The sequence below is a fragment of the Artemia franciscana genome, chromosome 10, assembly GCF_032884065.1.
Source record: "Artemia franciscana chromosome 10, ASM3288406v1, whole genome shotgun sequence".
Classification (NCBI taxonomy): Eukaryota; Metazoa; Arthropoda; class Branchiopoda; order Anostraca; family Artemiidae; genus Artemia; species Artemia franciscana.
In genome coordinates, this window is record NC_088872.1 from 7,770,848 (window position 1) to 7,797,809 (window position 26,962).

The 26,962-nt window shown below is 35.1% G+C and overlaps 1 protein-coding gene across 1 annotated transcript in view; it reads right to left on the bottom strand.

Moving 5' to 3' along the window:
* Nucleotides 1-26,962, bottom strand: part of LOC136031730 (vesicular glutamate transporter 1-like) — a gene marked incomplete at its 5' end in the record, with an annotated part of 404,579 nt that overhangs the window by 342,463 nt on the left and 35,154 nt on the right.

Sequence of the window (26,962 nt, forward strand, 5' to 3'; positions counted from 1 at the left end):
TTTTAATTATTGGGATCATTACGGATTAAAAATTGCAGTGTCATCTGATTAATGCTTTAAATTTATGCCTAACTTCCAACACTCATGTTAGTGCTGAGGCTCTTTACTAAATCAATTGAAAGACTGTGTCATTTGTGGCACTCTAAAGATATCTGTCGTTTTTCATAACCAAACTTGAAGAAATGAAAAATAGAATTTAAAAAATGGAAAAATAGAATGAAATAAAGAAATGAAAAATAGAAATACGTGTGTTATTTCAATATTGCACCCGTATGGTCTAAGAAATTGTGGGTTTTTACAATTCTACTACTTAGGATTGATACTGGTAAAAAAAATTAGAAAGGTACATCATTTTGTGGAGCTGTGTGAATCTTTTATGCAATCTTTTATTATATGCAATCTTTTTTGCAATATTTTATTACGTGCAAGTTTCTCTTTGTAGCTGAGATGAAACTGAAACTTTGTACGCTCAAATTCATTGGAAGTAAGTAATAGGAATACGAACTAGATAAAAATACCAACTTCTCGTCACAGAGATAACGACTGTGAACTGTTACTTACAGATCCTACTTTTTCTTAAATTGTCAATTTTTTGGTACAACACCTATAGCGCTAACCATTGAAGTCCTTTTTAATGGAGGAGCTACGAACGAGTTTTTATATGAAATAGCTGTTAACATATACAATGGATGCATATACAATATAGGCTACAATGGGTTTGAACAAGTTCAGCCTTTGCTGTGGCTATTAAGCTCGTATTTGCATGTTGAAAATATTTCCTATGCAACTCCTACAATTCCATGACCTCACTTTTTCTTTTCAATACTTTATTAGCAGAAGCACAGGTATCTTTGTTTCAGCTTAAAATAATCAAAAAAGAGATTTTTCTTACAGTAATGATAAGCAACGTTGAAACTTAAGACGAAAAAAAATTATCGATTTTCAATCTATGCAACAAACATTTGTCCCTGCATTTATGGAATAATTTTTCTGGTATGTTCAGTGTTTTACTGAGAACACGAAATTGATGGAACACAACGGAATTAGTGCCAGAAATTCCTAAATAATCCTGCAGACCCGAAAACTCAAACAACTACAGTTTTCAGTAAAACACTGGATACATTGGGTAATTAGAAAAACAGCCAAACACTTTTCAATTAAAATGGCTTTTGTATATATTGTTTTGCAAAATATGGTATTTCGTATAACGGGAAATATGGTATCCTAACACGCTTTTGTCATTTTCTCCCAAACAGAGTCTAAAGACCATTGATTGCTCGTTCATTCATCCAAATTTTCTTTATTGTATTCAGGCCCGGATTGAATAGGTCCTGGGCTAAATTGGATTTTAATTTTTGCGGAGCCCCCTTTATATATTGAATATGTCAATAAAATATATTTGCAGAATAGTTTAGGTACGTAAAGCGGTTCACGTACGTAATACAAATCTCTCTAATATAGAACTATCATTAGGAGATTCAATAAATTGGACATGACACTTTTACAGGAATCAGTTTCATAATTATAAGGTGTATATTATATATTAATAAGTCATTAACAAATTTCATCTGGTAATGCAAACTTCAATTGCTTTCAATTTCAACATCTTTTTCTTTTGTTCACTGTAATGGTATCGCAGAACCCGATTGGGCCCAATCACTCAAAACACCCTTCATCTGGCCCTGATTGTATTTCTGTATGGGCTTCTACATTTTCATTTGGTTTAAAATCAATAAAAGATAAATCAATGAGGATTTTTTTAAATTGAATAGTTCATCAGTCAAACACCCTTGTTTGATTGTTTGATGTTGCGAGTCAGTAGATTTGAGCCAGTTTTGCATGTATATATGGTATATATGGCATAAGCACAAAACTATAGTTTTACTTCACTTTGTGTTTGAGCTTGTCTTTTTACCTCCGTCAGAAAGTCTTTGTCTATTCAAATTAATTTATGTTCATTTTCGGGGTTTGAAATATAAACAATAAACCTTTAAGAATTCTTCCTATATCAGCACCAGTTCTTGTTACAAATAGACCATAGAAAATATGCTGTATTTCGCTCCTATTAAAAAATTACTCCAAAACCAAGCTACAAACCAAGCTTACATAAAGTCTAAGTGATATATTACCCTTGGCGTATAACTTCTTGGTAGTAGGTATAACCTCTGCGGAGTTGCAGATAGAAAATATTCAGCTATTCGTCAAACATCGTCCTACCTTGTAATACTGTCAATGAAGTATCCCTACGGATTATCTAATGGATCTATGTCTATTTGATAAAAGTTGTAACAGTAGGCTTGTCACAGAATTAAATATTGTTTACAATGGTAGCTGGAAGCTAGTGAAGGACAAACAAACACGCTTTTGTAGCCTAGTTTAAAAATTGTGTTATTTAAACACGCTTTTAACGTGCCTATATCGTGTTTGAACCACGCTTTTAGTGTGTCAATGACGTGTTTAAAGCAAGCTTTTAATATGTCACTAGCGTGTTTAAGACACGCTTTTAACGTGTTTAAGACACGCTTTTAACGTGTTTAGAACCGCAGATAGTGAGCCAAAAATCTCGTTTGTAACTGATCCATGAATGGTGATTATTAGATAGATTAGTTTTAGTCGTAAAATGTTAGTTTTAAAAGAGATTTGTGGAAATTTTCTTTTAAAGGATACATCAGCCATAATGGCTTATTTGATGTCTAATGCTTATTTCTAAGGCTCTTTTTATTTTTTCATTTTTTAGTTTTATTTGGTAACGCCAAAATAAAGTAAGATATAGCACTAAAAATAGAACTTTAATGCAACTCAAGAACGCACCAAACAGACATTGATCCATTAGAAAATCCCTAGGGATAATTAGTATTTTGGCTCCTATTGTAAATGAACAATATTCTCATATGAACACTATTCTTAACATGTTTCTCATAAGGCAGTACAAAAAGATCCGAGATTCATAGAAGAGGTCAGTCTAGACATTTTACGATTAAGAAGAGTAGGAAAGCAAACCACCTCTCCGGAGGGGGTTGGAGACGAGTTTGGCTATTTATAAAAATGGGTAATCGTTTTACTAATTTGTTCGCGAAAAATGAAGATCACTAGGCAACAGTGGTTTAGTTAATGTTGCTTTTGGCACTTATTTCATATACGGGTATAATTGACAAATTGAATCCAAATATCAAAATTATTTTGGCTGGGATCTCAAATTTCTAACATATAATTAATTAAACAGTTAAATTCAAATCTTGGTTTTTATTTTTAAGACAATAAACAAAACAAAAAAAAAAAAAAAAACAACTTAGATATCCTTGTAGAAACTAAATTAAATATACTGTCACATTTAAACTTTGCGACGTCATGCTAAAATAACTATTTGAAACTTTAGAAGCTGTTTTGTGTTATATTTTTAATTTTATTTTGCTGGATTATTTTTCAAACTGACCCAGTAATCCGGCATAATAATATTATCCCTTCTTTCTTGATAGAGATGGCGACTTTCTTTAATGCAGTTTGCTGCAATATTCTCTTTTCAACACCCTAACCAAACAGAAATTACAATGAATAACTGATTCAAACTCAAAACAAGCAGAAATTAACATGATTATGGCTTAAAGTTAAAAAAGTGAAAATATTTAAAATGTATATTTTCAGTGAAGCATAAATTATGTTCTGGTCTTGATAAGGTATGAACTTTATCAGCTCTATTCAGGTTAATTTCTGCTTGTTTTGAGTTTGACTTAGTTGATTATTGTAAATTGTGTTTCTCTTTGAAAGGGCACTAGAACTTTTAAGTTTCAATCAAAATAGCTCCTTTAAAAGTTTTAATGATATTAATCGCTATGATAGAGCACCACTGTCTGTGATATTGATTATATTCCCTTTTGGACACCTGCCTGCGTATAGTCTTTTTTTTCGTTATCGAAAATCTTCGTTAACCTTTCCTGAAAGGTCTACTTTAAAAACTTTAATGTGATTAGTTACAGTAAGCCTAGAATTAGTATTAAATTATATGCGTAGTGGCTTCTGGTTAGTTCAAAATCTGCCACAACCTAACCGGAAAGGTATAAATAAAGAATATAAGCCGTTCTTCAGGTATTGCTTTGTTACCAGTATTGCTGTTTTGTTAATTGATCATGACATTTATCATTTCCTGAAAATACCAAATAAGTATACTTAGTCATTTTTGAGTTACACCTATTTGACACCCTGCATGCACATAAAGTGCATTGATTTATTTGGACACTCCCCTCAACATTCTGGGAAAGGCTCACGTGAATACTTTTCATCTTTTGGAAACTAATATACCAATCTTGCTCAATAATATATACCATATGTAAACAATGAATGGATTACCTAGCTTAAAGCCTTTGCCCTGATGGCTCTAGGTTTTGGCATCCTCAAAGGCATAATTACTGGACTTTTCAACAATTTTGAACAACATGGCTGTCTCCAAATTTTGATTGGATGCGTTTTGGGAAATGATGAGTGTGGGATGAAGGGCTGGTTGCCGCTTAATAAGTTTTGACACTGAAAATTCTCATTAAATTAGCCCCATCCAAAGTTCATACGACTAATCATTCCATATAACCTTATATACCCCTAAAGGATACCTTACAACCCTTGCCCTTTGGCTCTGTTTTTTTTTTTTTTTTTGTCAAGCATGGAGGCATTGTTAGTTGTTCTTTGAACTATTTTGAACAGAATGTTTGTTTCCAAATTTCAATGAAACTTGTTTGGAAAAAAAATGCCTCGGGGGGGGTAGCTGCGCTACTAATAAAACAAGATTTTTCAAAAAGTATTGTATGACTGGGGTTATTAAGTATATGACAAGCTAAAGTAGAATCAAATGAATTATTAGGACTATTAGAAACTAATACTTTGTCTGTGTCTTCTTTATGTGGGTGCAGCCATTTTTTAGATTCTGATGAGTATTGTATTAACTACTCATTGCAGCACCCATTTATCTGAGGCCAACACAGGAGTAAACATTCTTCCTTCACCTTAGTTTTGATTTTCGATTTCCAATCTAGTCTAGATTTCCAATCGAATGAGTCCCTTGGGATTCATTCGATTGGGAAAAAAGGGCACGGGGGGACTAGTTACATTCCGTTCTCTTTTTACTCTTAAAAAGTTAACCAGAACTTTCAGTTTCCAACCAAATGGTCCCTCTTTGAAGTTTATACGAGCATTCCTTTCATAAGAACCATATATGCCCCATGGATATAACTTACAACGCCTGCTTGGGGCCCTGGGGGTTGTGTAACACGGGAGTTTTTTATCTGACCTTTGAACTTTTTAACAAAAAATGGCTATCTCAAAATTTGTATCAGATGGGTTTGGGGGTGGGGGACTAGCTGCGTTTCTATCTCTTTGGACTCCTAAAAAGTGAACTAGGACTTTCAATTTCCATTGAAATGAGCCCTCTTCGAAGAATGTTTGAGCTTTCCTTCCATAAGAACCACATGCAAAAACTGAGATAAAACTTTCAATTTCCAATCTAATGAGCACTTTCTGAAGTTTATACGAGTGCCCCTTCCAAAACAACGATATATGTCAAATTACAATATAAATGTAATATATTTAAATTACAAGGGTGTAATTTACGCCTGTTCCTCGCCCCTGAGGGATTGCGTTGACCCCAGAGTTTTCGTTATATAATCTTTGAACTATTTTTAAAAAAGGGCTATCTCAAAGCTCTGATGCCCATTTAATTGGACAATCTGTCTTGGCTTTTTCTACAATTGGCCATGACTTGACTTTTCCCACAACTATTCCCTTTTCAATTCAAAAAAGGGCTATCTCAAAGTTCTAATGCCCATGGGGGGCATGAGGGGGGGCTAGTTGCCCTCGGATCTCTTTAGACTCTTGAAAAATCCACTAGAACTTCCAGTTTCCAATCAAATGAGGCCTCTCTGAAGACTAGATGAGCATCTCTTTCATAAGAACCGTATATGCCCCATCGATATAACTTACAACGCCTGCCCCCGGGCCCTGGGTGGTTGTGTTGACACTGGAGTTTTTGTTATCTAATTTTTGAACTATTTTTTTAAAAAAATGGCTATTTCAAAGTTTGAATCGGATGGGTTTGGGAACAAAGGGTGTGGGGGTCTAGTTGCCCTCTGATCTCTTTTGACTCTTAAAATGTGAACCAGAACTTTAAATTTCCAATCAAATGAGCTCCTTATGAAGTTTATATGAGCATCCCCTCCATAATAACTTTATACTTCCCCAGGGCATAACTTACAACGCCTGCCCTCAGGCCTTGGGGGTTGTTTCGACACCGTAGGTTTTCTTATTTGATCTTTGAACTATTTTTAACAAAATGGCTCTTTCAAATTTTTATCGAATGGGTTCGGGGGAAAAAGGCTTGGGGGCTAGTTGCCCTCCAATCTCTTTTGACTCTCAAAAACTGAACTAGAAATTTCAAATGACGCCTCTCTGAAGTTTATTCGAACATCCTTTCCATAAAAACCGTATATTTCCCCATGGCATGACTCTACAACGCCTGCCCCCAGGCCCTGGGGGGTTTTGTCGATCCTAGAGTTTTCGTTATATGATGTTTGAACTACTTTTTTAAGTGGCTATCTCGAAGTTCCTCGGATGGGTTTGAGAAAAAAAAGGGCGTGGAGGGGAGGGGACTAATTTCCCTCCCATCTCGTTTGACTCTTAAAAAGTGAACCAGAACTTTCAATTTCTGATGAAATGAGCACTCTCTAAAGTTTATTCGATCATCCCTTCCATAAGAACCATATATGCCCCCATGACACTGCTTACAACGCCTTCCCCCGGGCCTTGGCGAGGGGGGGGGGTCTTGTGTCTACACCCGAGTTTGTATTACATGATCTTTGAACTATCTTTAACAAAATGGTTGTCTCAAAAATTTTTTCGGATGTATTTTGGAAAAAAGAGCGTTGTGGGGGGGGGGGTCTCCAATCAAGTGAGCCTACTCTAAAGTTTGTACGAGTATCCCTTCCATAAGCCCCCAGGGCATAATTTACAACGCCTGCCCCGGGGTCCTGGGTGGCTTTCTCGACACCGGAATTTTTGTTATCTGAGGTTTTAACTATTTTTAAGAAAATGGCTATCAAAATTTTTTCTGGAAGGGTTTGGGTAAAAAGAGGTGGGGGGTTATTTGTCCTTGAATCTCTTTGACTCTTGAAAGATAGGCTAGAACTTTCGATTTTCAATCAAATGAGCCCTCTCTAAAGTTTATGCGATGTTTCTTCCGTAAGAGCCTTATATGCCTCTAGGGCATAACTTACAATGACTGTCCCTGGGCCCTCTGGGGTTGTCTCGACACCAGAATTTTTGCTTTCTGACTTTTAAACCATTTTCAGAAAAATGACTTTCAAAAAGCAGAAAATTCTGATGCATTTGGAGAAAAAGGGTATAGTCGGGGGGCTAGTTGTCCTCCAGTCTCTTTTGACTCCTAAAAATTGAACTAGACCTTTCACTTTCCAAACAAATGAGGCCTCTCTGAAGTTTATACGAGTATCCCCTCCATATGAACCATATATGCCCCCAGGTCATAACTTACAACGCCTGCCCCCGGGCCCCGGATGTTTTGTCGACACCAGAGTAAATGAGCCCTCTCTAAAGTTTATGTCAGCATTTCTTCCACAAGAACCATAAATACCCCAAGGGCATAACTGACAACGCTCGCCCCTGGGCCCTGGGGGGTTTGTCATGTCTGGAAATTTTGTTATCTGACTTTGGAACTATTTTTAACAAAATGACTATTTCAAAATTTTTATCTGATGTATTTGTGGGAAAAAGGGTTTGGGGCGGAGGCTAGATGCCTTCTGACCACTTTTGACTCTTTAAAGTGATCTACAACTTTCAGTTTCCAATTACATGAGCCGTTTCTAAAGTTCATACGAGTATCCCCTCAATAAGAACCATATATGCCCCCAGGGTATAATATAAAACGTCTCCCCCGGGTCCTGTTGGGTTGTGACGACGCCGAAGTTTTTGTTATCTTCCCTTTGAACTATTTTTAACAAAATGGCTATCTAAAAATTTTTATATGCTGCATTTGGGAAAAAAAGGGCATGGGATCGGCGGGGTTAGTAACCCTCCGATGTCTTCTGAATTTGGAAAAAATAAAAATAGAACTTTTATTTTCCAATCAAATAAGCCCTATCTGAAGTTTACATGAGCATCCCTTGCATAAAACCCATATTTGCCCCCGGGGCTTAACTTACAACGCTCGCCCACTGGGTCCTGGTGGGTTGTGTTCACACCGGAGTTTTTTCTTCTGACCTTTGAACTATTTAAGAACAAATACCTGTCTCAAAATTTGTATTGGTTTGGTTTGGGGTAAAAAGGGCGTTGGGGGACTAGTTGCCCTCCCATCTCTTTTGAACATTAAAAAGTGAACTTTTCAATTACCATTCAAATGAGGTCTCTCTGAATTTTATTTTAGGATCGCTTCCATAAGAACTACATATGACCCCAGGGCATAGCCTACAACGCCTGCCTCCAGGTTTTGTGGGGTTGTGTCAACCCCGGAGTTTTCGTTATATGACCTTTCAACTATTTTTTTTTTAAATGGCTATCTCAAAGTTTTTGTCGGATGGGTTTGAGGAAAAAGGGGCGCGGAGGGTGGACTAGTTGCCCTTCCATCTTTTTTTTACTATTAAAACGTGAACTAAAACTTTCAGTTTCCAATCAAATGAGCCTCTGAGAAGTTATACGAGCATCCCTTTTATAAGACCCATGTATGCTCCCCGGGCATAACTTACAACGCCTGCCCCCGGGCCTGGGACTATTGTGTCGACACCCGATTTTTATCGGGTAAAAATAAAATTGTTATCGGATGCATTTAGGGAAGAAAGGGGATGGGTGGGGCTAGTTACCCTCCGATCTCTTTTTTTACTCTTAAAAACTCGACTAGAACTTTCAATTTCCAACAAAATGAGCTCTCTCTGAAGTCTATACGAGCATCCCTTCTAAAACAACCATATATGTCCCAAGGACATAACGTACAACGCCTGCCCCTGGGCTCTAAGGGATTGTTTTGATCCAGGAGTTTTTGTTGTATAATCTTTGAACTATAAAAAATTGCTATCTCTAAGCTCTTATCGGACGGGTTTGAGGAAAATAGGTTGAGGTGGAAGGGGGAGCTAGTTGCCCTCAGATCTTTTTTTACTCTTAAAAAGTTAACTAGAACTTTCACTTTACAAATAAGTGAGCCTTTCCTAAGTCTATAACATTATCACTTCCACATGAACCATAAATACACTCCCAGGAAATAACTTACAACACCTGCCCCCGGGCCCTCGGCGGTTGTATCGTCACTGAAATATTTTTTTATCTGACCCTTTGAACTAAACTTAACAAAATAACTATCTTAGATTACTTATCTGATGAATTTGGGGGAAAAGGGCGTGAAGATGGAGATTAGTTGTCCTCCAATCACTTTTAACTCTTTAAAGTGAACTACAACTTTCAATTTTCAAAAATATGAGCCCTCTCTGAAGTTTATACGAGCTTCACTTCCATAAGCACCATATATGCCCAAGAGTATAATTTACAACGCCTGTCCCCGAGCCCTGGGGGGTCGTGTCGACACCACAGTTTTGTTATTTGACCTTTGAACTATTTATAACAAAATGGCTGTCTTAAAATTTCTGTCTTCTGCATTTGAGAAAAAGGGCATGGGAGGGGGTCTAGATGTCTTCCGATCTCTTTGACTCTAAAAATGAACTAGAACTTTTAATTTCCATTGAGCCCTTTCTGAAGCTTATACGAGCATACCTTCCATAAAAACCATATTTGTCCCAAGGGCATAACTTACAAAGCCTACCCCCGAACCCTGAGGGCTTGTGTAAACACCAGAGTTTTTGTTATAAGATCTTTGAACTATTTTTAACAAAATGGCATCTGAAATTTTTTATCGGATGTATTTGGGGGAAAAGGGCATAGAAGGGGGGGCAGTTGCCCTCCGATTGCTTTGGACTCTGAAAAGTGAACTAGAACTTTTAATATCCAATCAAATGAGTACTCTTTGAAGTTTATACGAGTATCCCTTCTATAAGAACTGTATTTGCTCTTAGGGCATGACTTACAACGCTTATCCTCGGGCTCTGGGAGGTTGTGGCGGCCCCAGAGTTTTTTTTTATTTGACCTTAAATTATTTTTAACAAAATGGCTACCTCAAAAAGTCTGTCAGATGTATTTGGGGTAAAGGCCCTGGAAGGGGGTTCTAGTTGCCCTCCGATCATTTTTGACTCTTAAAAAGGGCACTAGACAGACATGCAATGAGACACTTTTATTATACATCTCGTCAATACACAAAAGAACCACATCAGCCACATTAGAAAGTCAAAGACTTGTTAGTAGTGGCTGATAACCTAAAACCAAGGTGTCTCACCACAGCTACTTCTTTCAATGGCCTATTACAAAGAAATAATTTTCCACTTAAATCAACTGCACTTCCTGTCCGACTAAACGACATGAAATTAGTTTTTAGAACATTCAGGGATAAACATTGGAGCCGTCTGACCTAGGCAACACTGCAGCGTTATTTCTAGTTTAAATTTGTATCTGCTGCATTTGGGAAAAAGGGCATGGGAGGGGAGGGGCTAGTTGCCCCCCGATGGTTTCTGAGTCTGAAAAAAACGAAATAGAGCTTTTAATTTCCAATCAAATGAGTCCTATCTGAAGTTTATATGAGTATCCCTTCCGTAAAACCTATATTTGCCACCAGGGCTTAACTTACAACGCCCGCCCACCGGTCTCTGGTGGGTCGTGTCGACACCGGAGTTTTGTTCTCTGACCTTTGAACTATTTAAGAAAAAATGGCTGTCTCAAAATTTGTATCGGTTTGGTTTGTGGTAAAAAGGGTGTTGGGGGACTAGTTGCCCTCCCATCTCTTTTGAATCTTAAAAAGTGAAATAGAACTTACAATTTCCATTCAAATGAGCTCTCTGAATTTTATTTGAGGATCCTTCTATAAGAACTATATATGCTCCCTGGGCATAACTTACAACGCTTGCCCTCGGCCTGGGGCAATTGTGTCGACTATCAATGACTATGTTAACAAAATCACTATTTTAAAATTTTTATCGGATCCATTTAGGGAAGAATAGGCATGGGTGAGTCTAGTTACCCTCCGATCTCTTTTTACTCTTAAAAACTGGACGCCTGCCCCTGGGCCCTGAGGGATTGTGTTGATCCCATATTTTTCGTCATATAATCTTTGAACTATAAAAAATGGCCATCTCAAAGCTCTTGTCGGATAGGTTTGAGGAAAATAGGTTGTGGTGGAACGGGGAGCTAGTTGCCCTCAGATCTTTTTTTACTCTTAAAAAAAGTTAACTAGAACTTTCACTTTACAAACAAGTGATCCTTTCCTAAGTCTGTACCATTATCCCTTCCACAAGAACCATCTATACACTCCCAGGGCATAACTTACAACACCGGCCCCGGGCCCTGGGCGGTTGTATCGTCACTGGAATTGTTTTGTCTGACCCTCTGAACTAAGCTTAACAAAATGGCTATCTTAAATTATTTATCTGATGCATTTGGGGGGGGTGAGGACATGAAGGGGGAGATAAGGGGTCTTCCAATCACTTTTAACTCTTTAAAGTGAACTAAAACTTTCAATTTCCAAAAACATGAGCCCTCTCTGAAGTTTGTACGAGCTTCACTTTCATAAGCACCATATATGCCCAAGGGCATAACATACAACGCCTGTCCCCGGTCTCCAAATTTCTAACTATTGCATTTGAGAAAAAGGGCATAAAAGGGGGGCTAGTTGCCCTCTGATCTCTTTTGACTCTAAAAAATGAACTAGAACTTTTAATTTCCAATCAAATCAGCCTTTTCTGAAGCTTATACGAGCATCCCTTCCATAAGAACCATATTTGCCCCAAGGGCATAACTTACAAAGCCTACCCCCAGACCCTGAGGACTTGTTTAAACACCAGAGTTTTTATTATATGATCTTCGAACTATTTTTAACAAAATGGCATCTCAAAATTTTTATCGGATGTATTTGGGGAAAAAGGGCATAGAAGGGGGGGCAGTTGCCTTTCGATCACTTTAGACTCTGAAAAGAGAACTAGAACTTTTAATATCCAATCAAATGAGTCCTCTTTGAAGTTTTTACGAGTATCCCTTCTATAAGAACTCTATTTGCTCTTAGGGTTTAACTTACAACGCTTGACCCGGGCCCTGGGGGATTTTGGTGACCCCAAAGTTTTGTTATACGATCTTGAACCATTTTTAACAAAATTGTTGCTTCAAAAGTTTTATCGCATGTATTTGGGGTAAAGAGCGTGGGGGCTAGTTGCCCTCCTATCATTTTTTTACTCTTAAAAAGGGCATTAGACAGACATGCAATGAGACACTTTTATTATACATTTCGTCAATATACGAAAGTACCACGTCAGTCACTTTAAAAAGTCAAAGACTTGTTCGTAGTTGCTGATAAACATTCAATGAACAAGATTAACAAAAAATGAAATGGAATGAGACGAAAATGTGGAAAAAGAAAACTGAAGGAAAATAAAGAAAGAGAGAGAGAGAAGAAAAAAATCCTACGTAAAAAAAACAACAAGACAATGAGCCATACCATTTATATTATTTACTTAATCTCTTCCCAGAAGGTGGTTCATCAGTCTACTCTTAAACTGGCAAACATCTACTGATAACCTTGTACTCGTTGGTAACGAATTCCATAGTACTGGTCCAGCAAACCTGGAACTAAAACTTGCCCTCTGAGAGTTGCGACACTCATCTACCAAATCATCCATATTTTTGTCTCATAACTGTGGTATGAAGAATTCCTTGTAAACATTTGACAAAAAATTTCAGGGGACAACCATAATTACTATGAAATACAAAAATAGAAATTTGATAATCATGAAGTTGGCTAAAATTTAAGAATCATGAGTTTCTTATAACAATTACTTGTATCATTTTCACTGTGGACCTAATTTCCTAATAGTCTAATAACTTTATTCTGTAAAACCTGAACACGTTTAAAATTTGTATAAAAGCCACTATTCCATATCACACAATCATAAGATATATAAGTCATCACAATAGAATGATAAAGAGTTAAAAAGGCTGAACGGGGTAACTGATTTTTCTCAGACGCCGAATCAGACCAAACCCTCTAGATACCTTAGCTACCATCTGATTACTATCTGCTTTCCAACTCAGAGTTTGATCAAGGTGGTAATCAAGGTATCTCACCACAGCTACTTGTTTCAATGGCCTATTACCAAGAAATAATTTTCCACTTAAATCAACTGCACTTTCTGTCCGACTAAACAACATAAAATGAGTTCTTAAAACATTAAAACAAACAGCCTGTCTATTTTTTCGATTGAGAATATTGCTATATATAAGGCATTGGAATTTATTAAATCATATGGGTATGCCCTGAGTTGGATGATATGCTCTGACTCAGCATCAGCCCTTAAGTACCTGATGAATGAGCATGAACCTAGTCGTGAATTAGTTTGTAGTATCCACCAAATAGTTAGGTCGTTAGAGCTTGTGGGAAATGATATATTTCTAGTCTGGGTCCCAGCACATGTGGGAATTGCAGGAAATGAATCTGCTGTTATAATGGCAAAGTGAGGTATTTTAAATGGTCAGATTATAATTGTAAAACCCACTCAAAATGAATATTTTGCATGTATTTATAAGATGTTATGTGATAGAGAGACTAATAATTTCTGTGATAGAGAGACCGTTATTTCTGATTCCTCTTTTTTTCAAGATCTTTTCCCCCAAGGGCCGCCAGTCAAGCGGAATACCCCCGGATGTAAATGAGGATGACGTATAGCGCACACGCGGATGTTAAATCATAAAAATGTAAATTTAAATGCACACTAAAATGCTACACTTAAATGCTACACTAAAGCATGAAGAAGACAATGGATAAAGGGTTGATTCAGTTATATTTATATAATGGGCAGAAGGCAGTGGAGTGAGTTTAAAGATCCGGTACCGACCGGCCTATAGGCCTTAAACTGCCGGGGACAGGCAGCTATAGTACCCGCACTTCCCACAACACTTCATTAGAATTATGCAATTTCATAAGGAGAACCCTTTGGTAGCTGGCTGGAGGATATATCATTTTTAGTAAAACAAAAAGTGTCCGAAGTTGTCAAGAATTGTGCGGGTTCTTTTTTTTTCTGTACCCTTTTTGTTTTTCTTTAAATTTTTTGATACTCCTCTTTAGTGCATTTGTGTTGTATGCAGAGGGTAACAATAAATTATTATTATTATTGAAGTGCCGTAAAATATATAAAATATCGGTATAATACATAAAATACCAGTGAAATACGTAAAATACTGCAAAATATATAAAGCAATAAAATAGGTATAATATCAATGTTACTGGACCCCTAAGGTTACGGTAAAATCTATAAAATAGAGAATTTTACTTTTACCAATTTTACCATTTACAACACTAGGCTGACGTAGTATTCAACTTTGCAGTTATCCCCAAATATCTTTGACTTCAACATATGATATGCATTCTTTTCTTTTTTCCTCCCTCGTAACTTGTTTTTAAACTTGGTAGACTTCTTTTTATTTTCAGGACACTTGTCATCAAACGTGTCTGGACTACACTTACAGGGAAACATGTCACTAGTTGTTTCAAAGAATTTATCTGCCAATTGTTTCTCTAATTCATTTGCTTTGGAATCTGAAGAAAAAAGCTTAAAAATTCAGACAACATGTTTGAAAAGTCGCCTTCAAATTAAAAAGAATAAAAAATCGGAAAGACATCAAAAAACACGTAAAGGGGAAAAGACTTATAATTGTGGTTTATGTGACAATTTTTTTTCTACTGTGCACGATCTGAAACGGCACCTAAGAGTGCACACGGGTGAGAAACCTTTTAAGTGTGATGTATGTGACAAGACCTTTTCTCAAGCAGCGTCTTTGAACACGCATCAAAGAATGCATACGGGTGAGAAACCTTTTAAATGTGATGTATGTGACCAGATCTTTTCTCAAGCAGCAACTTTAAAGACGCATCAAAGAGTGCATACTGGTGAGAAACCGTTTCAATGTGATGAATGTGACAAAACTTTTTCTCTAGTGCATAATTTAAACACGCACAAACGAGTGCGCATAAAACACATCATACAGATGATAAACCTTTTAAATGAAATGTATGTGACAAAGCCTTTTCTGTTCGAATATTTTGGAAATGCGGCAAAGAATACATACATGTGAGAAACTGTCGAAATGTGACGCTTGTGACAAAACTTTTTCTCTATAGCATAATTTATGTGAAATGACGAAATCGAGCATGTGAAATCGCATGTGATAGAAATTGTTTGAAGTCTAACTATCCCAAACTTTTTAAAGTCTAAAGTATCCCAAACTTTTTACCCCCAAACTAATATAAGTATACATTTATCCCCCATACTATTATATATTAAATAAAAAAAAACAAGTTTTTTTTAACTGAAAGTAAGGAGCGACATTAAAACTGAAAACGAACAGAAATTACTTCGTATATGAAAGAAGCTGCTTCCTCATCAACGCCCCGCTCTTTACGCTAAAGTTTGACTCTGTCTCTCAATTCTTCTTTTCAAAACAGTAAAAAACTTTAGCGTAAAGAGCGGGGCGTTGATGAGGAAGCAGCCTCTTTCATATACGAAGTAATTTCTGTTCGTTTTCAGTTTTAATGTCGCTCCTTACTTTCAGTTAAAAAAAACATGTTTTTTTTATTTAATTTCTGAACATTTTTGAATCAATGCATGTTTTGATTTTGGCTCTCCGCAGAGGAATAATTAAAACGAAATTTGCATTTTTTTTTTTTTTTGGCTAAATGGCTTTCTCATAATTTTGATCGAATGATTTTGAGAAAAAAAGAGCGGGGGAGGAAGCCTAGTTGCCCTCCGATTTTTTGGTCAATTAAAAAGGCAACTAACTTTTAATTTTTTACGAATATTTTTATTAGTAAAAGATCTACGTAACTTATGAATTAGCTTACGTAAAGAACTTTTGTATTCTCATATTTTTATTAAATATATGAGGGGGTTCGCCCCCTTGTCAGATCCTCGCTCTTTACACTAAAGCTTAAATTTTGTCCCAATTCATTAAGAATGACCCCAGAATCACAAAAGCCGTAGAATAAATAGTTGAAATTACTAAAAATACTTTAACGTAAAGAGCGAGGTATTAGGAGGAGGTGAACCCCTCAAATGGGTAATAATTTCTGTTTGTTTTAAGTTTTAATGCTGTTCCTTACTTCCAGCTGAAAGAACTTTTTCATATTCATTTTTTCATTGTGTTTTTAAATAATGCTAGTAAATCCTGCGCTCCCTTCATGGAGATTTTCTTCCCCCATGACAAATTATCGATGGAAAGTTCCCCCAGCATATCCCTCTCTTCTCAACCCTCCCCCAACCAAAAAAAATCCTCCTGAAAACCCCTGTATACTTCCCAATAACCATTACTATATGTAAGCATTGGTCAAAGTCTGTAACTTGTTGCCCCTCCCATGGGGACTGTGGGGGAGGAATTCGTCCCCAAAGACATAGTTATAAGGCTTTTCGACTACGCTGAATAAAATGCCTATCTCAGAATTTTGATCCGTTGACTTTGGTAAAATAATTAGCGTGGGAGGGGGCCTAGGTGCCCTAGGTCACTTAAAAAGGGCATTAGAACTTTTCATTTCCGTTAGAATGAGCCCTCTTGCAACATTCTAGGACAACTGGGTCGATACGATCACCCCTGGAAAAAAAAAAACGACAAAAAACAAATAAACACGCATCCGTGATCTGCCTTCTGGCAAAAAATACAAAATTCCGCATTTTTGTAGATAGGAGCTTGAAACTTCTACATTAGGGTTCTCTGATACGCTGAATCTGATGGTGTGATTTTCGTTAAGATTCTATGACTTCTAGGGGGCGTTTCCTCCTATTTTCTAAAATAACGCAAATTTTCTCAGGCTCGTAACTTTTGATGGGTAAGGCTAAACTTGATGAAAATTATATATTTAAAATCAGCATTAAAATGCAATTCTTTTGATGTAGGTATTGGTATCAAAATTCCATTTTTTAGAGTTTTGGTTACTATTGAGCCGGGTCGCTCCTTACTACAGTTCGTTTCCACGAACTGTTTGATAATTATTATATAAATTATATTTTATATAAATATATTATTATATAAATTATATATAAATTATTATAGTATAACATATATCCCCCAAGTCTAATAGAAATCTACAGTATCCAAAACTTGAGCGTTTTATAAGTAGGATTTTGAAGAATCCAAAAATTGTCCCAAGTAAACTAAGTATCATCAGTTGAGGTATTTCTCAAAAAATTTCACATAATTTTTTTTTTGGGGGGGGGGTATACATTTTTTGCATGAATGTAGTAATAGGATTGCAGTAAAAAAGAGTATATAGGATAAACTTAGTCTTATTGGGACTGAGGGGTTCCGCTTTGGCAACGGTATTTTTCAACCACTTGGTGTCCTTGGGCCAAGAAAACCCAAATGTACTAAAAGAACTGGAAATACTATGGTTTGTCAGTAAATTATTTTCCAAAAGACACAAAAACCTTATTTATTTCGGGAAATTGCATTTGTCAATTCTTGGAAAAATTTTCTTTTTCCTACTTGAAACAAGATAATAATTAGCTACAATGCAGATTTTCAGCCCATTTCTGTTTCAAATTGGGCTAAAATACTTGTTTTTATGAATTTTCTTGAAATTTTCGAGACATTTGTTTTTTTACTAGCCTGGTGGACTAATTTAGGGTTAAATGGGGCTAGAAAATGGGCTAACTAAATTTAGTTTTTTCCTAAAAAAAGATGTAAATACTTGTTCTTTGGGTCTGAAACAAGTGCCCTTTCAGCCTTGAATCAGGATTTAAAGTAAGAAAAAAAGACTTCCATTGGCTTTGGAACTCCAACTGCAACAGTCTTTCAACTATACGGTCTGGAGCCAACTTGGTTTGAGACCCAACTCCCCCTATTTTTTCAGGCATTATTCTGAACTTTCTGATTTTATTCAGTTTTTTTTTGTCTAAATGACGTTCGCCATTGAGAACCAACTCTCAGTGAGTAATATATTTAATTATATTATATCATTTTTTTTTTTGTATATAACCTTGGTCAACATATTTGTGTATATTTGGGAAGAAGGAGGGTGGAGATCCAATTAAATTGGAAGTAAAAAGTAAAAATAAAAAAGCTCTATGTTTTCGAATTGAGTTGCGGAAGATTGTTGAGTCATAGAACGGAATTTGAACGAATTTTTGTTGAAAATGAGGCCTGATGAATTTACATATTTGTTTTCAATTGTTTGGTAATATAGAAGTAAAACAATCAACCATTTGCTACATCAAACTGCGTTAACTTCTTCAAACTATAATTCTGAAGAATTGATTTTCTATATCTTTGTTTCTCTTTACCTATTCGTGTAAAATTTACTGAGCTACCTTATGGAATTTGTAATTTCAGGTATATTTTTGATTATATTTAAGGTCAACTAATAACAATTATCGATTTAGCTGTAAACGCAATATAGGGTTAAGACCCTTCCGTGAAATCAATAAAACCTATATCATAAAAGAAACGTCTTTTTTTTTCTCTTTATTTAAAAATTCCTAAACGCAATATAGGGTAAGACCCTTCCGTGAAATCAATAAATCCTATATCATAAAAGAAACGTCTTTTTGTTCTCTTTATTAAAAAATTCCAAAGCTTCCATTTTGGAGACCAAGAGATTGCTATATTTGCAATATGGTTAGTATTTAATATAAAAATATGCCTAAAGTCTGTCAATTGCAACCAAGGCCATATCTTGCTTATTTCATCGTACACTCTTCAACTTTGCTAAAAAAGATGAAAAATAAAATGAGTCAAACCAATGCAAAAGCTGTAAATGCGGTAAGCGAATAACGTTTTTAAAAAGAAACAGATTTTACTTTCTTAGTTTAAATTGTGCCTATTTTCCGAAACTGTGAAAGTATAAAGATATCGAATTTCGCATTATCACATCTCCTGAAAATTGACTTGGATTTTCGGGAAAAAAAGAGAGGAATAAAATCAAAATTTTGCGCAAAATTCAACCAAATCCACAATTTATTTCAAATTTACGGTACGTTTTGATACCCCTGCCCATTAACACATCTCCTCTTGATGCAGAAAATCCCAATTGATTGGTATTTTGAGTACATCTAACTCTGTAAGAAAAAAAAACTTCTTTGTTTGTTTGATTAAAAACGTTTATTTTCTTTATCTATGTTTAATTATTGAGTTGTCAAGTTTTTTCTTACTCAGTTAATCATTGTTAGTTTATGCTAATTCAAGACATGCTATTTTAATGGATTTCCATGAATTTCGTTGAACGTTTCAGTCTTTTGCTTTGTAAAAGCAGATTGTCAAGATGATTTTAGAAAAAGACCTGCATATACATCTGATTAAATGTATACTAAAATATTGAATATACATGTAACATCTGCATATTTTTTTGAACATAACTAAAGAAATAGCATTTGGATTTGTTTAGTAAGCTTTAATTCTGAATTTTGTTGAATGTTTCAGGTTTTCTTATGCTTTATAAAAGCAGATTTTAAAAACGTTTTTAGAATGGAATACTCCGAGGAAAATTTAAACAAACATTAAATATTAATCGTGTCAATATTATTAAAATGACAGGTAAAATATGGGACAAATGATTAAAGATATCTCTCAGTACTATAGGCTGAGCAAGTCAGTAACTGTTGATAAATCTTTTTTATTTGTCAGTCTGGTAACTAGTCCTTCCGTTGGGGGGCTCTCAAGGTTGGGTAGTAGACGGCAATGAGTTGGGGAATTCAAACAATTTAGTCCAAATCTATATGTTAAGCCATGCCTACGACTATCAAGTGTCGCTTTACCCAAGTGTCGTTTTAATTCCATTCTTTACCCAGCGATTCAGGACCGTATAAGTTTGAATGTGACATATGCCACCCTAGTATTGGAAGCCACATGTTCTGGCAATAAAGGTACAGTCAAATTTTTTGTCATTTTAGATTCCAAGGTATCAGATAATGTTTTATGTAACAAAAATTAGACAAAGGGATTTAAATCTTAAGATACAACCTGTTTTATCTTATTCTAATGTGTAGGTGTTTACTGAACTGTTTTTGCGGTTGTAGCTAATTGTAGCTGTAGGTAATTTTCTCTAATCAAGTTGTATTAAGTTGTAGCTAACTTTAAGTGTAAGGAAGTAGTAGCTAATTTTCCCTAATCAAGCAAAAATGACAGTGAAAAATGAGCTATATTGTGCCATAACGGCAAAAATGCAGTAAAGAAAACTATGAAATGTTTCTCTTGATGCTTGAATTATGCAGGTTCATCTTAATTTTGACTATGATTTTTGAAGAAACTAAATGGTACTTGTCTGTTATAGCACCTATCTATATCGAAGCTAAGTAAAGCCCGTTTCTCTGACTAATCCTAGTAAAATATCATAAAATATAATGAAAATCTAATACTTTAGAAACAAATTTGGGCTATATATTTGCACATTCGGGGGATGGGGGTAAAGTGTAGTGGGTGTGCATCCAAAATATGTTACTACTACTACTAATAATAATGATGATAATAACTCGCCGCATCATCAAGCCGCCTGAGGCCAACTACGTACGCTCCTCCTACAGCCAATCTATTCAAGGCCTCCCTCTTTATACCCTCCCACGAAGTTCCCATTTCCTTTAAATCTTTATTGAAGATATCGTGCCTCCTCAGACAAGGAGGACCTGCTTCCTGTTTAGCCTCAGACGGTTGGCCAAAAAGGAAAATCATCGACAATCTTTCATCCTTCATCTGCAGAACGTGCCAGGCCATCTCATTACATCATGAACATTTCCGAATATTTTCTTGAAAGTAGTTGGACGAATATTTTTTTGCGAAAACCCAAGAATAGGCCATAAGTCTATAGATCTATAAAAATATATAATAATAATATAGATCTAAAATCTATAGATCTCTGTATAGTTTTTACAATTCATATTTATAGTGTATATCTGTCTATATAAATTAATATATAAACCAAATGTATGCAATAGATATAAATAGTGTGTAAATAGATGTAATAATACGCAAGTGTTACAATAGATGTAACTAATATGTAAATCAGATATATTAATAGGTAAATAAAGAGTTGCATATGGAAAATAGGGAAAAGAGTTGATGGATCTGTTTTAGGGATTTACTGCATCAGAACGATTTTTTTAGACATACATATAGAAGAATATAACCAGTCATATTGGATTTTAATAATAAATATGAAATTCATGTTTTATTCAGGTATGAAATTCCAGGTATATTCAAGAGGTGTTAATTGTCATATATCCCCCAACTCTTCCCTCAAATTTGTAAGAATGTCTCTGTTGGGATTTTGACCTATTACAGGTACCAGCCCCTTACCAGTTCCTCATTGCTGAAGGCGTTGAAGGTAGATCAGACTTTGGAAAATATTTGTGATTGTAGGCTCTTTAAACTTGTCCTTTTTAATTATTGGGATCATTACGGATTAAAAATTGCAGCGTCATCTGATTAATGCTATAAATTTATGCCGAACTTCCAACACTCATGTTAGTGCTGAGGCTCTTTAATAAATCAATTGTGAGACTGTGTCATTTGTGGCACTATAAAGATATCCGTCGCTTTTCATAACCAAACTTAAAGAAATGAAAAATAGAATGAAAAAATGGAAAAATAGAATGAAATGAAGAATTGAATTATGGGTGTGACATTTTAGTATTGAACCCGTATGGTCTAGGAATTGTGGCTTTTTACAATTCTATTACTTAGGATTGACACTGGTAAAAAAAACTTAGGAAGGTACATTATTTTGTTGAACTGTGTAACTCCACATCCATGAGGATGACCATGGTCTTAGAAACAATTCTAATACAAAACTTCCTTATTTGTCTTAGAAAACTGTTTTCCCAGTTAAAATAAAAGGGGAACTAATTTGCAGATGTTTATAACAAAAGAACTTAACTAAACAGATGATTGTGCTCTTGCAATCTTTTATTAATTGCAAGTTTTATTATTAATTATGACGTGCAAGTTAATTATGACATTGCAGGTTAATAAATATGCGGGTCTTTGCATAATTTAATTATGACGTGCAAGTTTCTCTTTGTAGCTGAGATGAAACTGAATCTTTGTACCCTCAAATACATTGGAAACAAATAATAGGAATACATACAAATGCCAACTTCTCGTCATAGAGACAACGTCTGTGAACTGCTACTTTCAGATCCTACTTTTTCTTAAATTGTCAATTTTTTGGTACAACACCTATAGCGCTAACCATTGAAGTCCTTTTTAATGGAGGAGCTACGAACGAGTTTTTATATGAAATAGCTGTTAACATATACAATGGATGCATATACAATATAGGCTACAATGGGTTTGAACAAGTTCAGCCTTTGCTGTGGCTATTAAGCTCAGATTAAGCTAACAATATAGAAATCAGGTCTTTAGGGTATGTTTCTTTTTTGCAATCTTTTATTACGTTTAAGTTTCTCTTTGTAGCTGAGATGAAACTGAATCTTTGTATCCTCAAATACATTAGAAGCAAGTAATAGGAATACATAAAAATGCCAACTTCTCGTCACAGAGATAACGACTGTGAACTGTTACTTACAGATCCTACTTTTTCTTAAATTGTCAATTTTTTTTACACAACACAGATAGCGCTACCTATCGAAGTTCTTCTCAATGGAGTAGCTACGAACGAGTTTTTATGTGAAACAACTGTTGACATATACATGGGGTACGTTCCAGTCAGTAATTTTAACTTCCTGCGTATTAAATTCATATTTCATATAAATTAAATGAGGAATTTTATCTTAGTATGTCATGTTAACATTTGTTTTAACTTAAAATAATTTTAAATTGTAATTGGTAGTCTTAGTTTAACTCTTTAAACTACTTTTATAAAATGTGAGCAGTGAATTTGCTCTTAACTCTTCTGTAGTTTGGAAGGGTTTGAACAAGTTCAGCCGTTGCTGATGCTATTCAGCTCTTATTTACATGTTAAAAATGGTTCCTATACAACTCTTACAATTCCATGACCACATTTTATCTTTCCAGCATTTTATTAGCAATAGGACAGGTATGTTTGTTGTAGTTTAAAATAATTTAAAAAGCTATTTTTTTATAGAAGAGTTGAGCAAAGTTGAAACTTAAGATGAAAAAAATATTGATCTTCAGTCTATCCAACAAACATGTGTCCCTACATTTATGGAATTATTATTCTGTAAGGCTCAGTGTTTTACCGAGAACACGAAATTGACGGAGCAGAATGAGATTAGTGCCAGAAATTCCTAAATTATCCTGCAGACCAAAAACTCAAACAACTACAGTTTCCAGTAAAACACAGGCTTAAATAATGTGAAGCAACATAAGTTGAAAAATTTGAACCGTAGAAAAAAAATGAATAATTCAGTATATTGATAGAACAAAAACACATATTTGAATATGGGTCCATTCTTGAATGACTGTCCAGCATCTAGAAAAACAGCCAAACACTTTTCAATTAAAATGGCTTTTGTATATATTTTTTCGCGAAGTATGGTATTTTATTTAACGCGAAATGTGGTATCCTAACCCGCTTTTGTCATTTTCTCTGTCATTATGTGTCATTAGTCGTAAAATGTTAGTTTTAAAAGAGATTTGTGGAAATTTTCTTTTAAAGGAGACGTCAGTCATAATGGCTTATTTGATGTCTAATGCTTATTTCTAAGGCTCTTTTTATTTTTTTTTTATTTTTTCATTTTATTTGGTAACGCCAAAACAAAGTAAGATATAGCACAAAAATAGAACTTTAATGCTAGTACAGTACGCACCAAATAGACATCGATCCATTAGCTAATCCCTAGGGATTCTTAATATTCTGGCTCCTATTGTAAGTGAACATTATTCTCATATGAACACTATTCTTGACATGTTTCTCATAAGGCAGTACAAAAAGATCCGAGATTCATAGAAGAGGTCAGTCTAGACATTTTACGATTAAGAAGAGTAGGAAAGCAAAGCACCTCTCCGGAGGGGGTTGGAGACGAGTTTGCCTATTTATAAAACTGGCTAATCGTTTTACTAATTTGTTTGCGAAAAATGAAGATCACTAGGCAACAGTAGTTTAGCTAATGTGGCTTTTGGTACTGATTTCATATACAGGTATAATTAACAAGCTGAATCCAAATATCAAAATAATTTTGGCTGGGATCTCAAATTGTGAAGATATAATTAATCAAACAGTTAAATTCAAATCTTGGTTTTTATTTTTAAGACAATGAACAAAACAAAAAAAACTTAGATATCCTTGTAGAAACTAAATTAAATATACTGTCACGTTTAAACCTTGAAAGGTCATGCTAAAATAACTATTTGAAACTTTAGAAGCTGTTTTGTATTTTATTCTTAAATTTATTTGTTGGAACATTTTTCAAACTGACCCAGTAATTCGGCATAATAATATTATCCCATCTTTCTTGATAGAGATTATGACTTTCTTTAATGGAGATTGCTGCAACATTCTCTTTTCAAAACCCTAATCGAACAGAAATTACAATGAATAACTGATTCAAACTCAAAACAATCAGAAATTTACATGAGTAGGGCTGACATCCCTTATGCCTTCTCAAACCAGAACATAATTTGTGCTCTTAGAAAGGACACTTTAAATAGCTCCTTTAAAAGTTTTAATGATATTAATAGCTATGATAGAGCAGCACTGCCTGTGATATTGATTATATTCCCTTATGGATATCTGCCTGCATATGATCTTTTTTTTTTTTTCTTTTTTTTTTTTGAAAATCCTGCTTAACGTTTCCTGAAAGTTTCACATTAAAAACTTTAATGTGATTAGTTACAGTAGGCGTAGAAATAATGTTGAATTATATACATAGTGGTTTCTAATTAATTCAAAATCCGCCAAAACTTAACCAGAGAGGTATAAATAAATAATTTAAGCCATTCTTCAGATATTGCTTTGTTACCCTCTTGACAATCTACATGCTTATAGTTTGTTATGATTTATCTCAATATTTGTCTAATTAATGCTTTAAAGCTTATCCTTAATACCCTTAGCTAGTGTAGCAGCAAAAGTTGTAGTAGCAGTAGAATTAATAGTAGTAGCCGTAGCTTTAGTAGTAGTATGAGCAGAAGTTGTAGTATTAGGATACAAATATTGTCTTTTCGTTAGTTCAAAATCACCCACAACAAGCCTTGTAACTTTCAACTAAACACGCAAAATTATTTTTAAGATATTGCCGACATGCCCTTATTACAACCTTTATACAGACGGGGTATTTTGACTGTTTCAATGGTATTAATAATAGTTGTGGTAACAGAAGTGGCAATGGTAGCTACAGTAGTAGCGTGCAAATATTGCCTGTTTTGTTAATTGATCATGACATATATCATTTCCTGAAAATACCAAATAAGTATATTTTTGAGTTACACCTATTTGACACCCCGCATGCACATAAAGTGCATTGATTTATTTGGACACTCCCCTCATCATTCTGGGAAAGGCTCACCTGAATGCTTTTCATTTTTTGGAAAGTTTTGGAATCTGGCTTTACCAGATTCAAAGCTATTGAATCGTTTGTTTATGCTTTTTAGATCTTTTTTTTTCTCAAAAGTACAGGCGAACGCACATATACGTCAAAAATTCTTCTATTAAAAGTGCATATCTGAGAAGTCAATTACGCTTCCAACAGAGAATGAAAATAATGCAAGTTGCGTTAAAACGGTTTAGATTCTTAGTATTGCATGAGAGTGCTGTGCACTAAAATGGACTCCCAATGCAGAAAGAGTAAAAACAAATCCACACTAGATGGTACCGATAACTCAATTTCGCTTATAAGTGCCTAATACGCCAATTCCGCTTCCAGGTGACGATTTTCATTGCCTAAGGACCGAAAATGGCAACAATTTGTTATTTGTATGGTCTGAACTTTTGCCAACAAATTACTGGTGTAAGGGGACTCTCGTACACAGAAAAAACTGATAATAGAGCAAATGCCCCCAACTCCAAAAATGTACTCAATATGTATGTTTTAATTTGTTTAATGAATAACTTAAGAGGGACCAGTGCCAAGAAATTATCTATTTGACTTCAATTGGGGCTTAAAAAAGTTGACCCGATTGAAACTTACTACAGTAAGTTCATTTACTAAGCAGATCCAAAGGCGGGTACTTCAAAATTCAAAACGGGAACACAACTCCTCTGCCTCCCTAGGAAATTGCCCAAAATTTAGTTTTCTAAGGGGTTTGAAAGAATCATCTAGATTGTGTTTTGTTTTGTTACCAAAACCAGAAAGAAACAAAGCTTCGCGCCTCAATTTGGCTTTAAAATTTTCCTCAATTGCCTTTGAATCTTGTGTCAGTATGGACAAAAATTGACACGAACTTCTTTGTTTTGTTCTTTTAAGTTGAATCGCTGGTTGTTAAAAAAAACTTATTTTTTCGTTTAATGAGGCATAATTTTATAATAATCAGTTTTTGGAAAGTAACACTTTTTAGAAACAAAGGTACTACTATTTTGCCACCCAAAGTGACACCAAAAAAGCTGCCGAGGGGCACGATTGCTCCCATTTGGTGTTTCCACTTCTACCGATTTCAGTCACGTCACAGGCACGTGAGACAGCACGATTTGAATATGTTGGCTCATGTATGAATATTGCTCACTATCCATTTCACAGTGATCGTATTGATTTTCAGTTTTTAATCGTTCAGACAACTTCAATGTTTGTAATTATTTCAGTTTATAGACTAACCACAGGCGTTGGCTAGTCCCAAGAAGATGGGAACTAGTACTGGGTGGGTCCTGCTGATTCAGTTGGTTCAAATGGTTTAATGTTACTAATAATTGAAAGAAATATGAGAAAAATTAGACTTTGTCTGCAGTTGATCTATAGAACTAAAAGCAATAGATGGCGATAGAAGATAAACTGTTTCCCCAGTC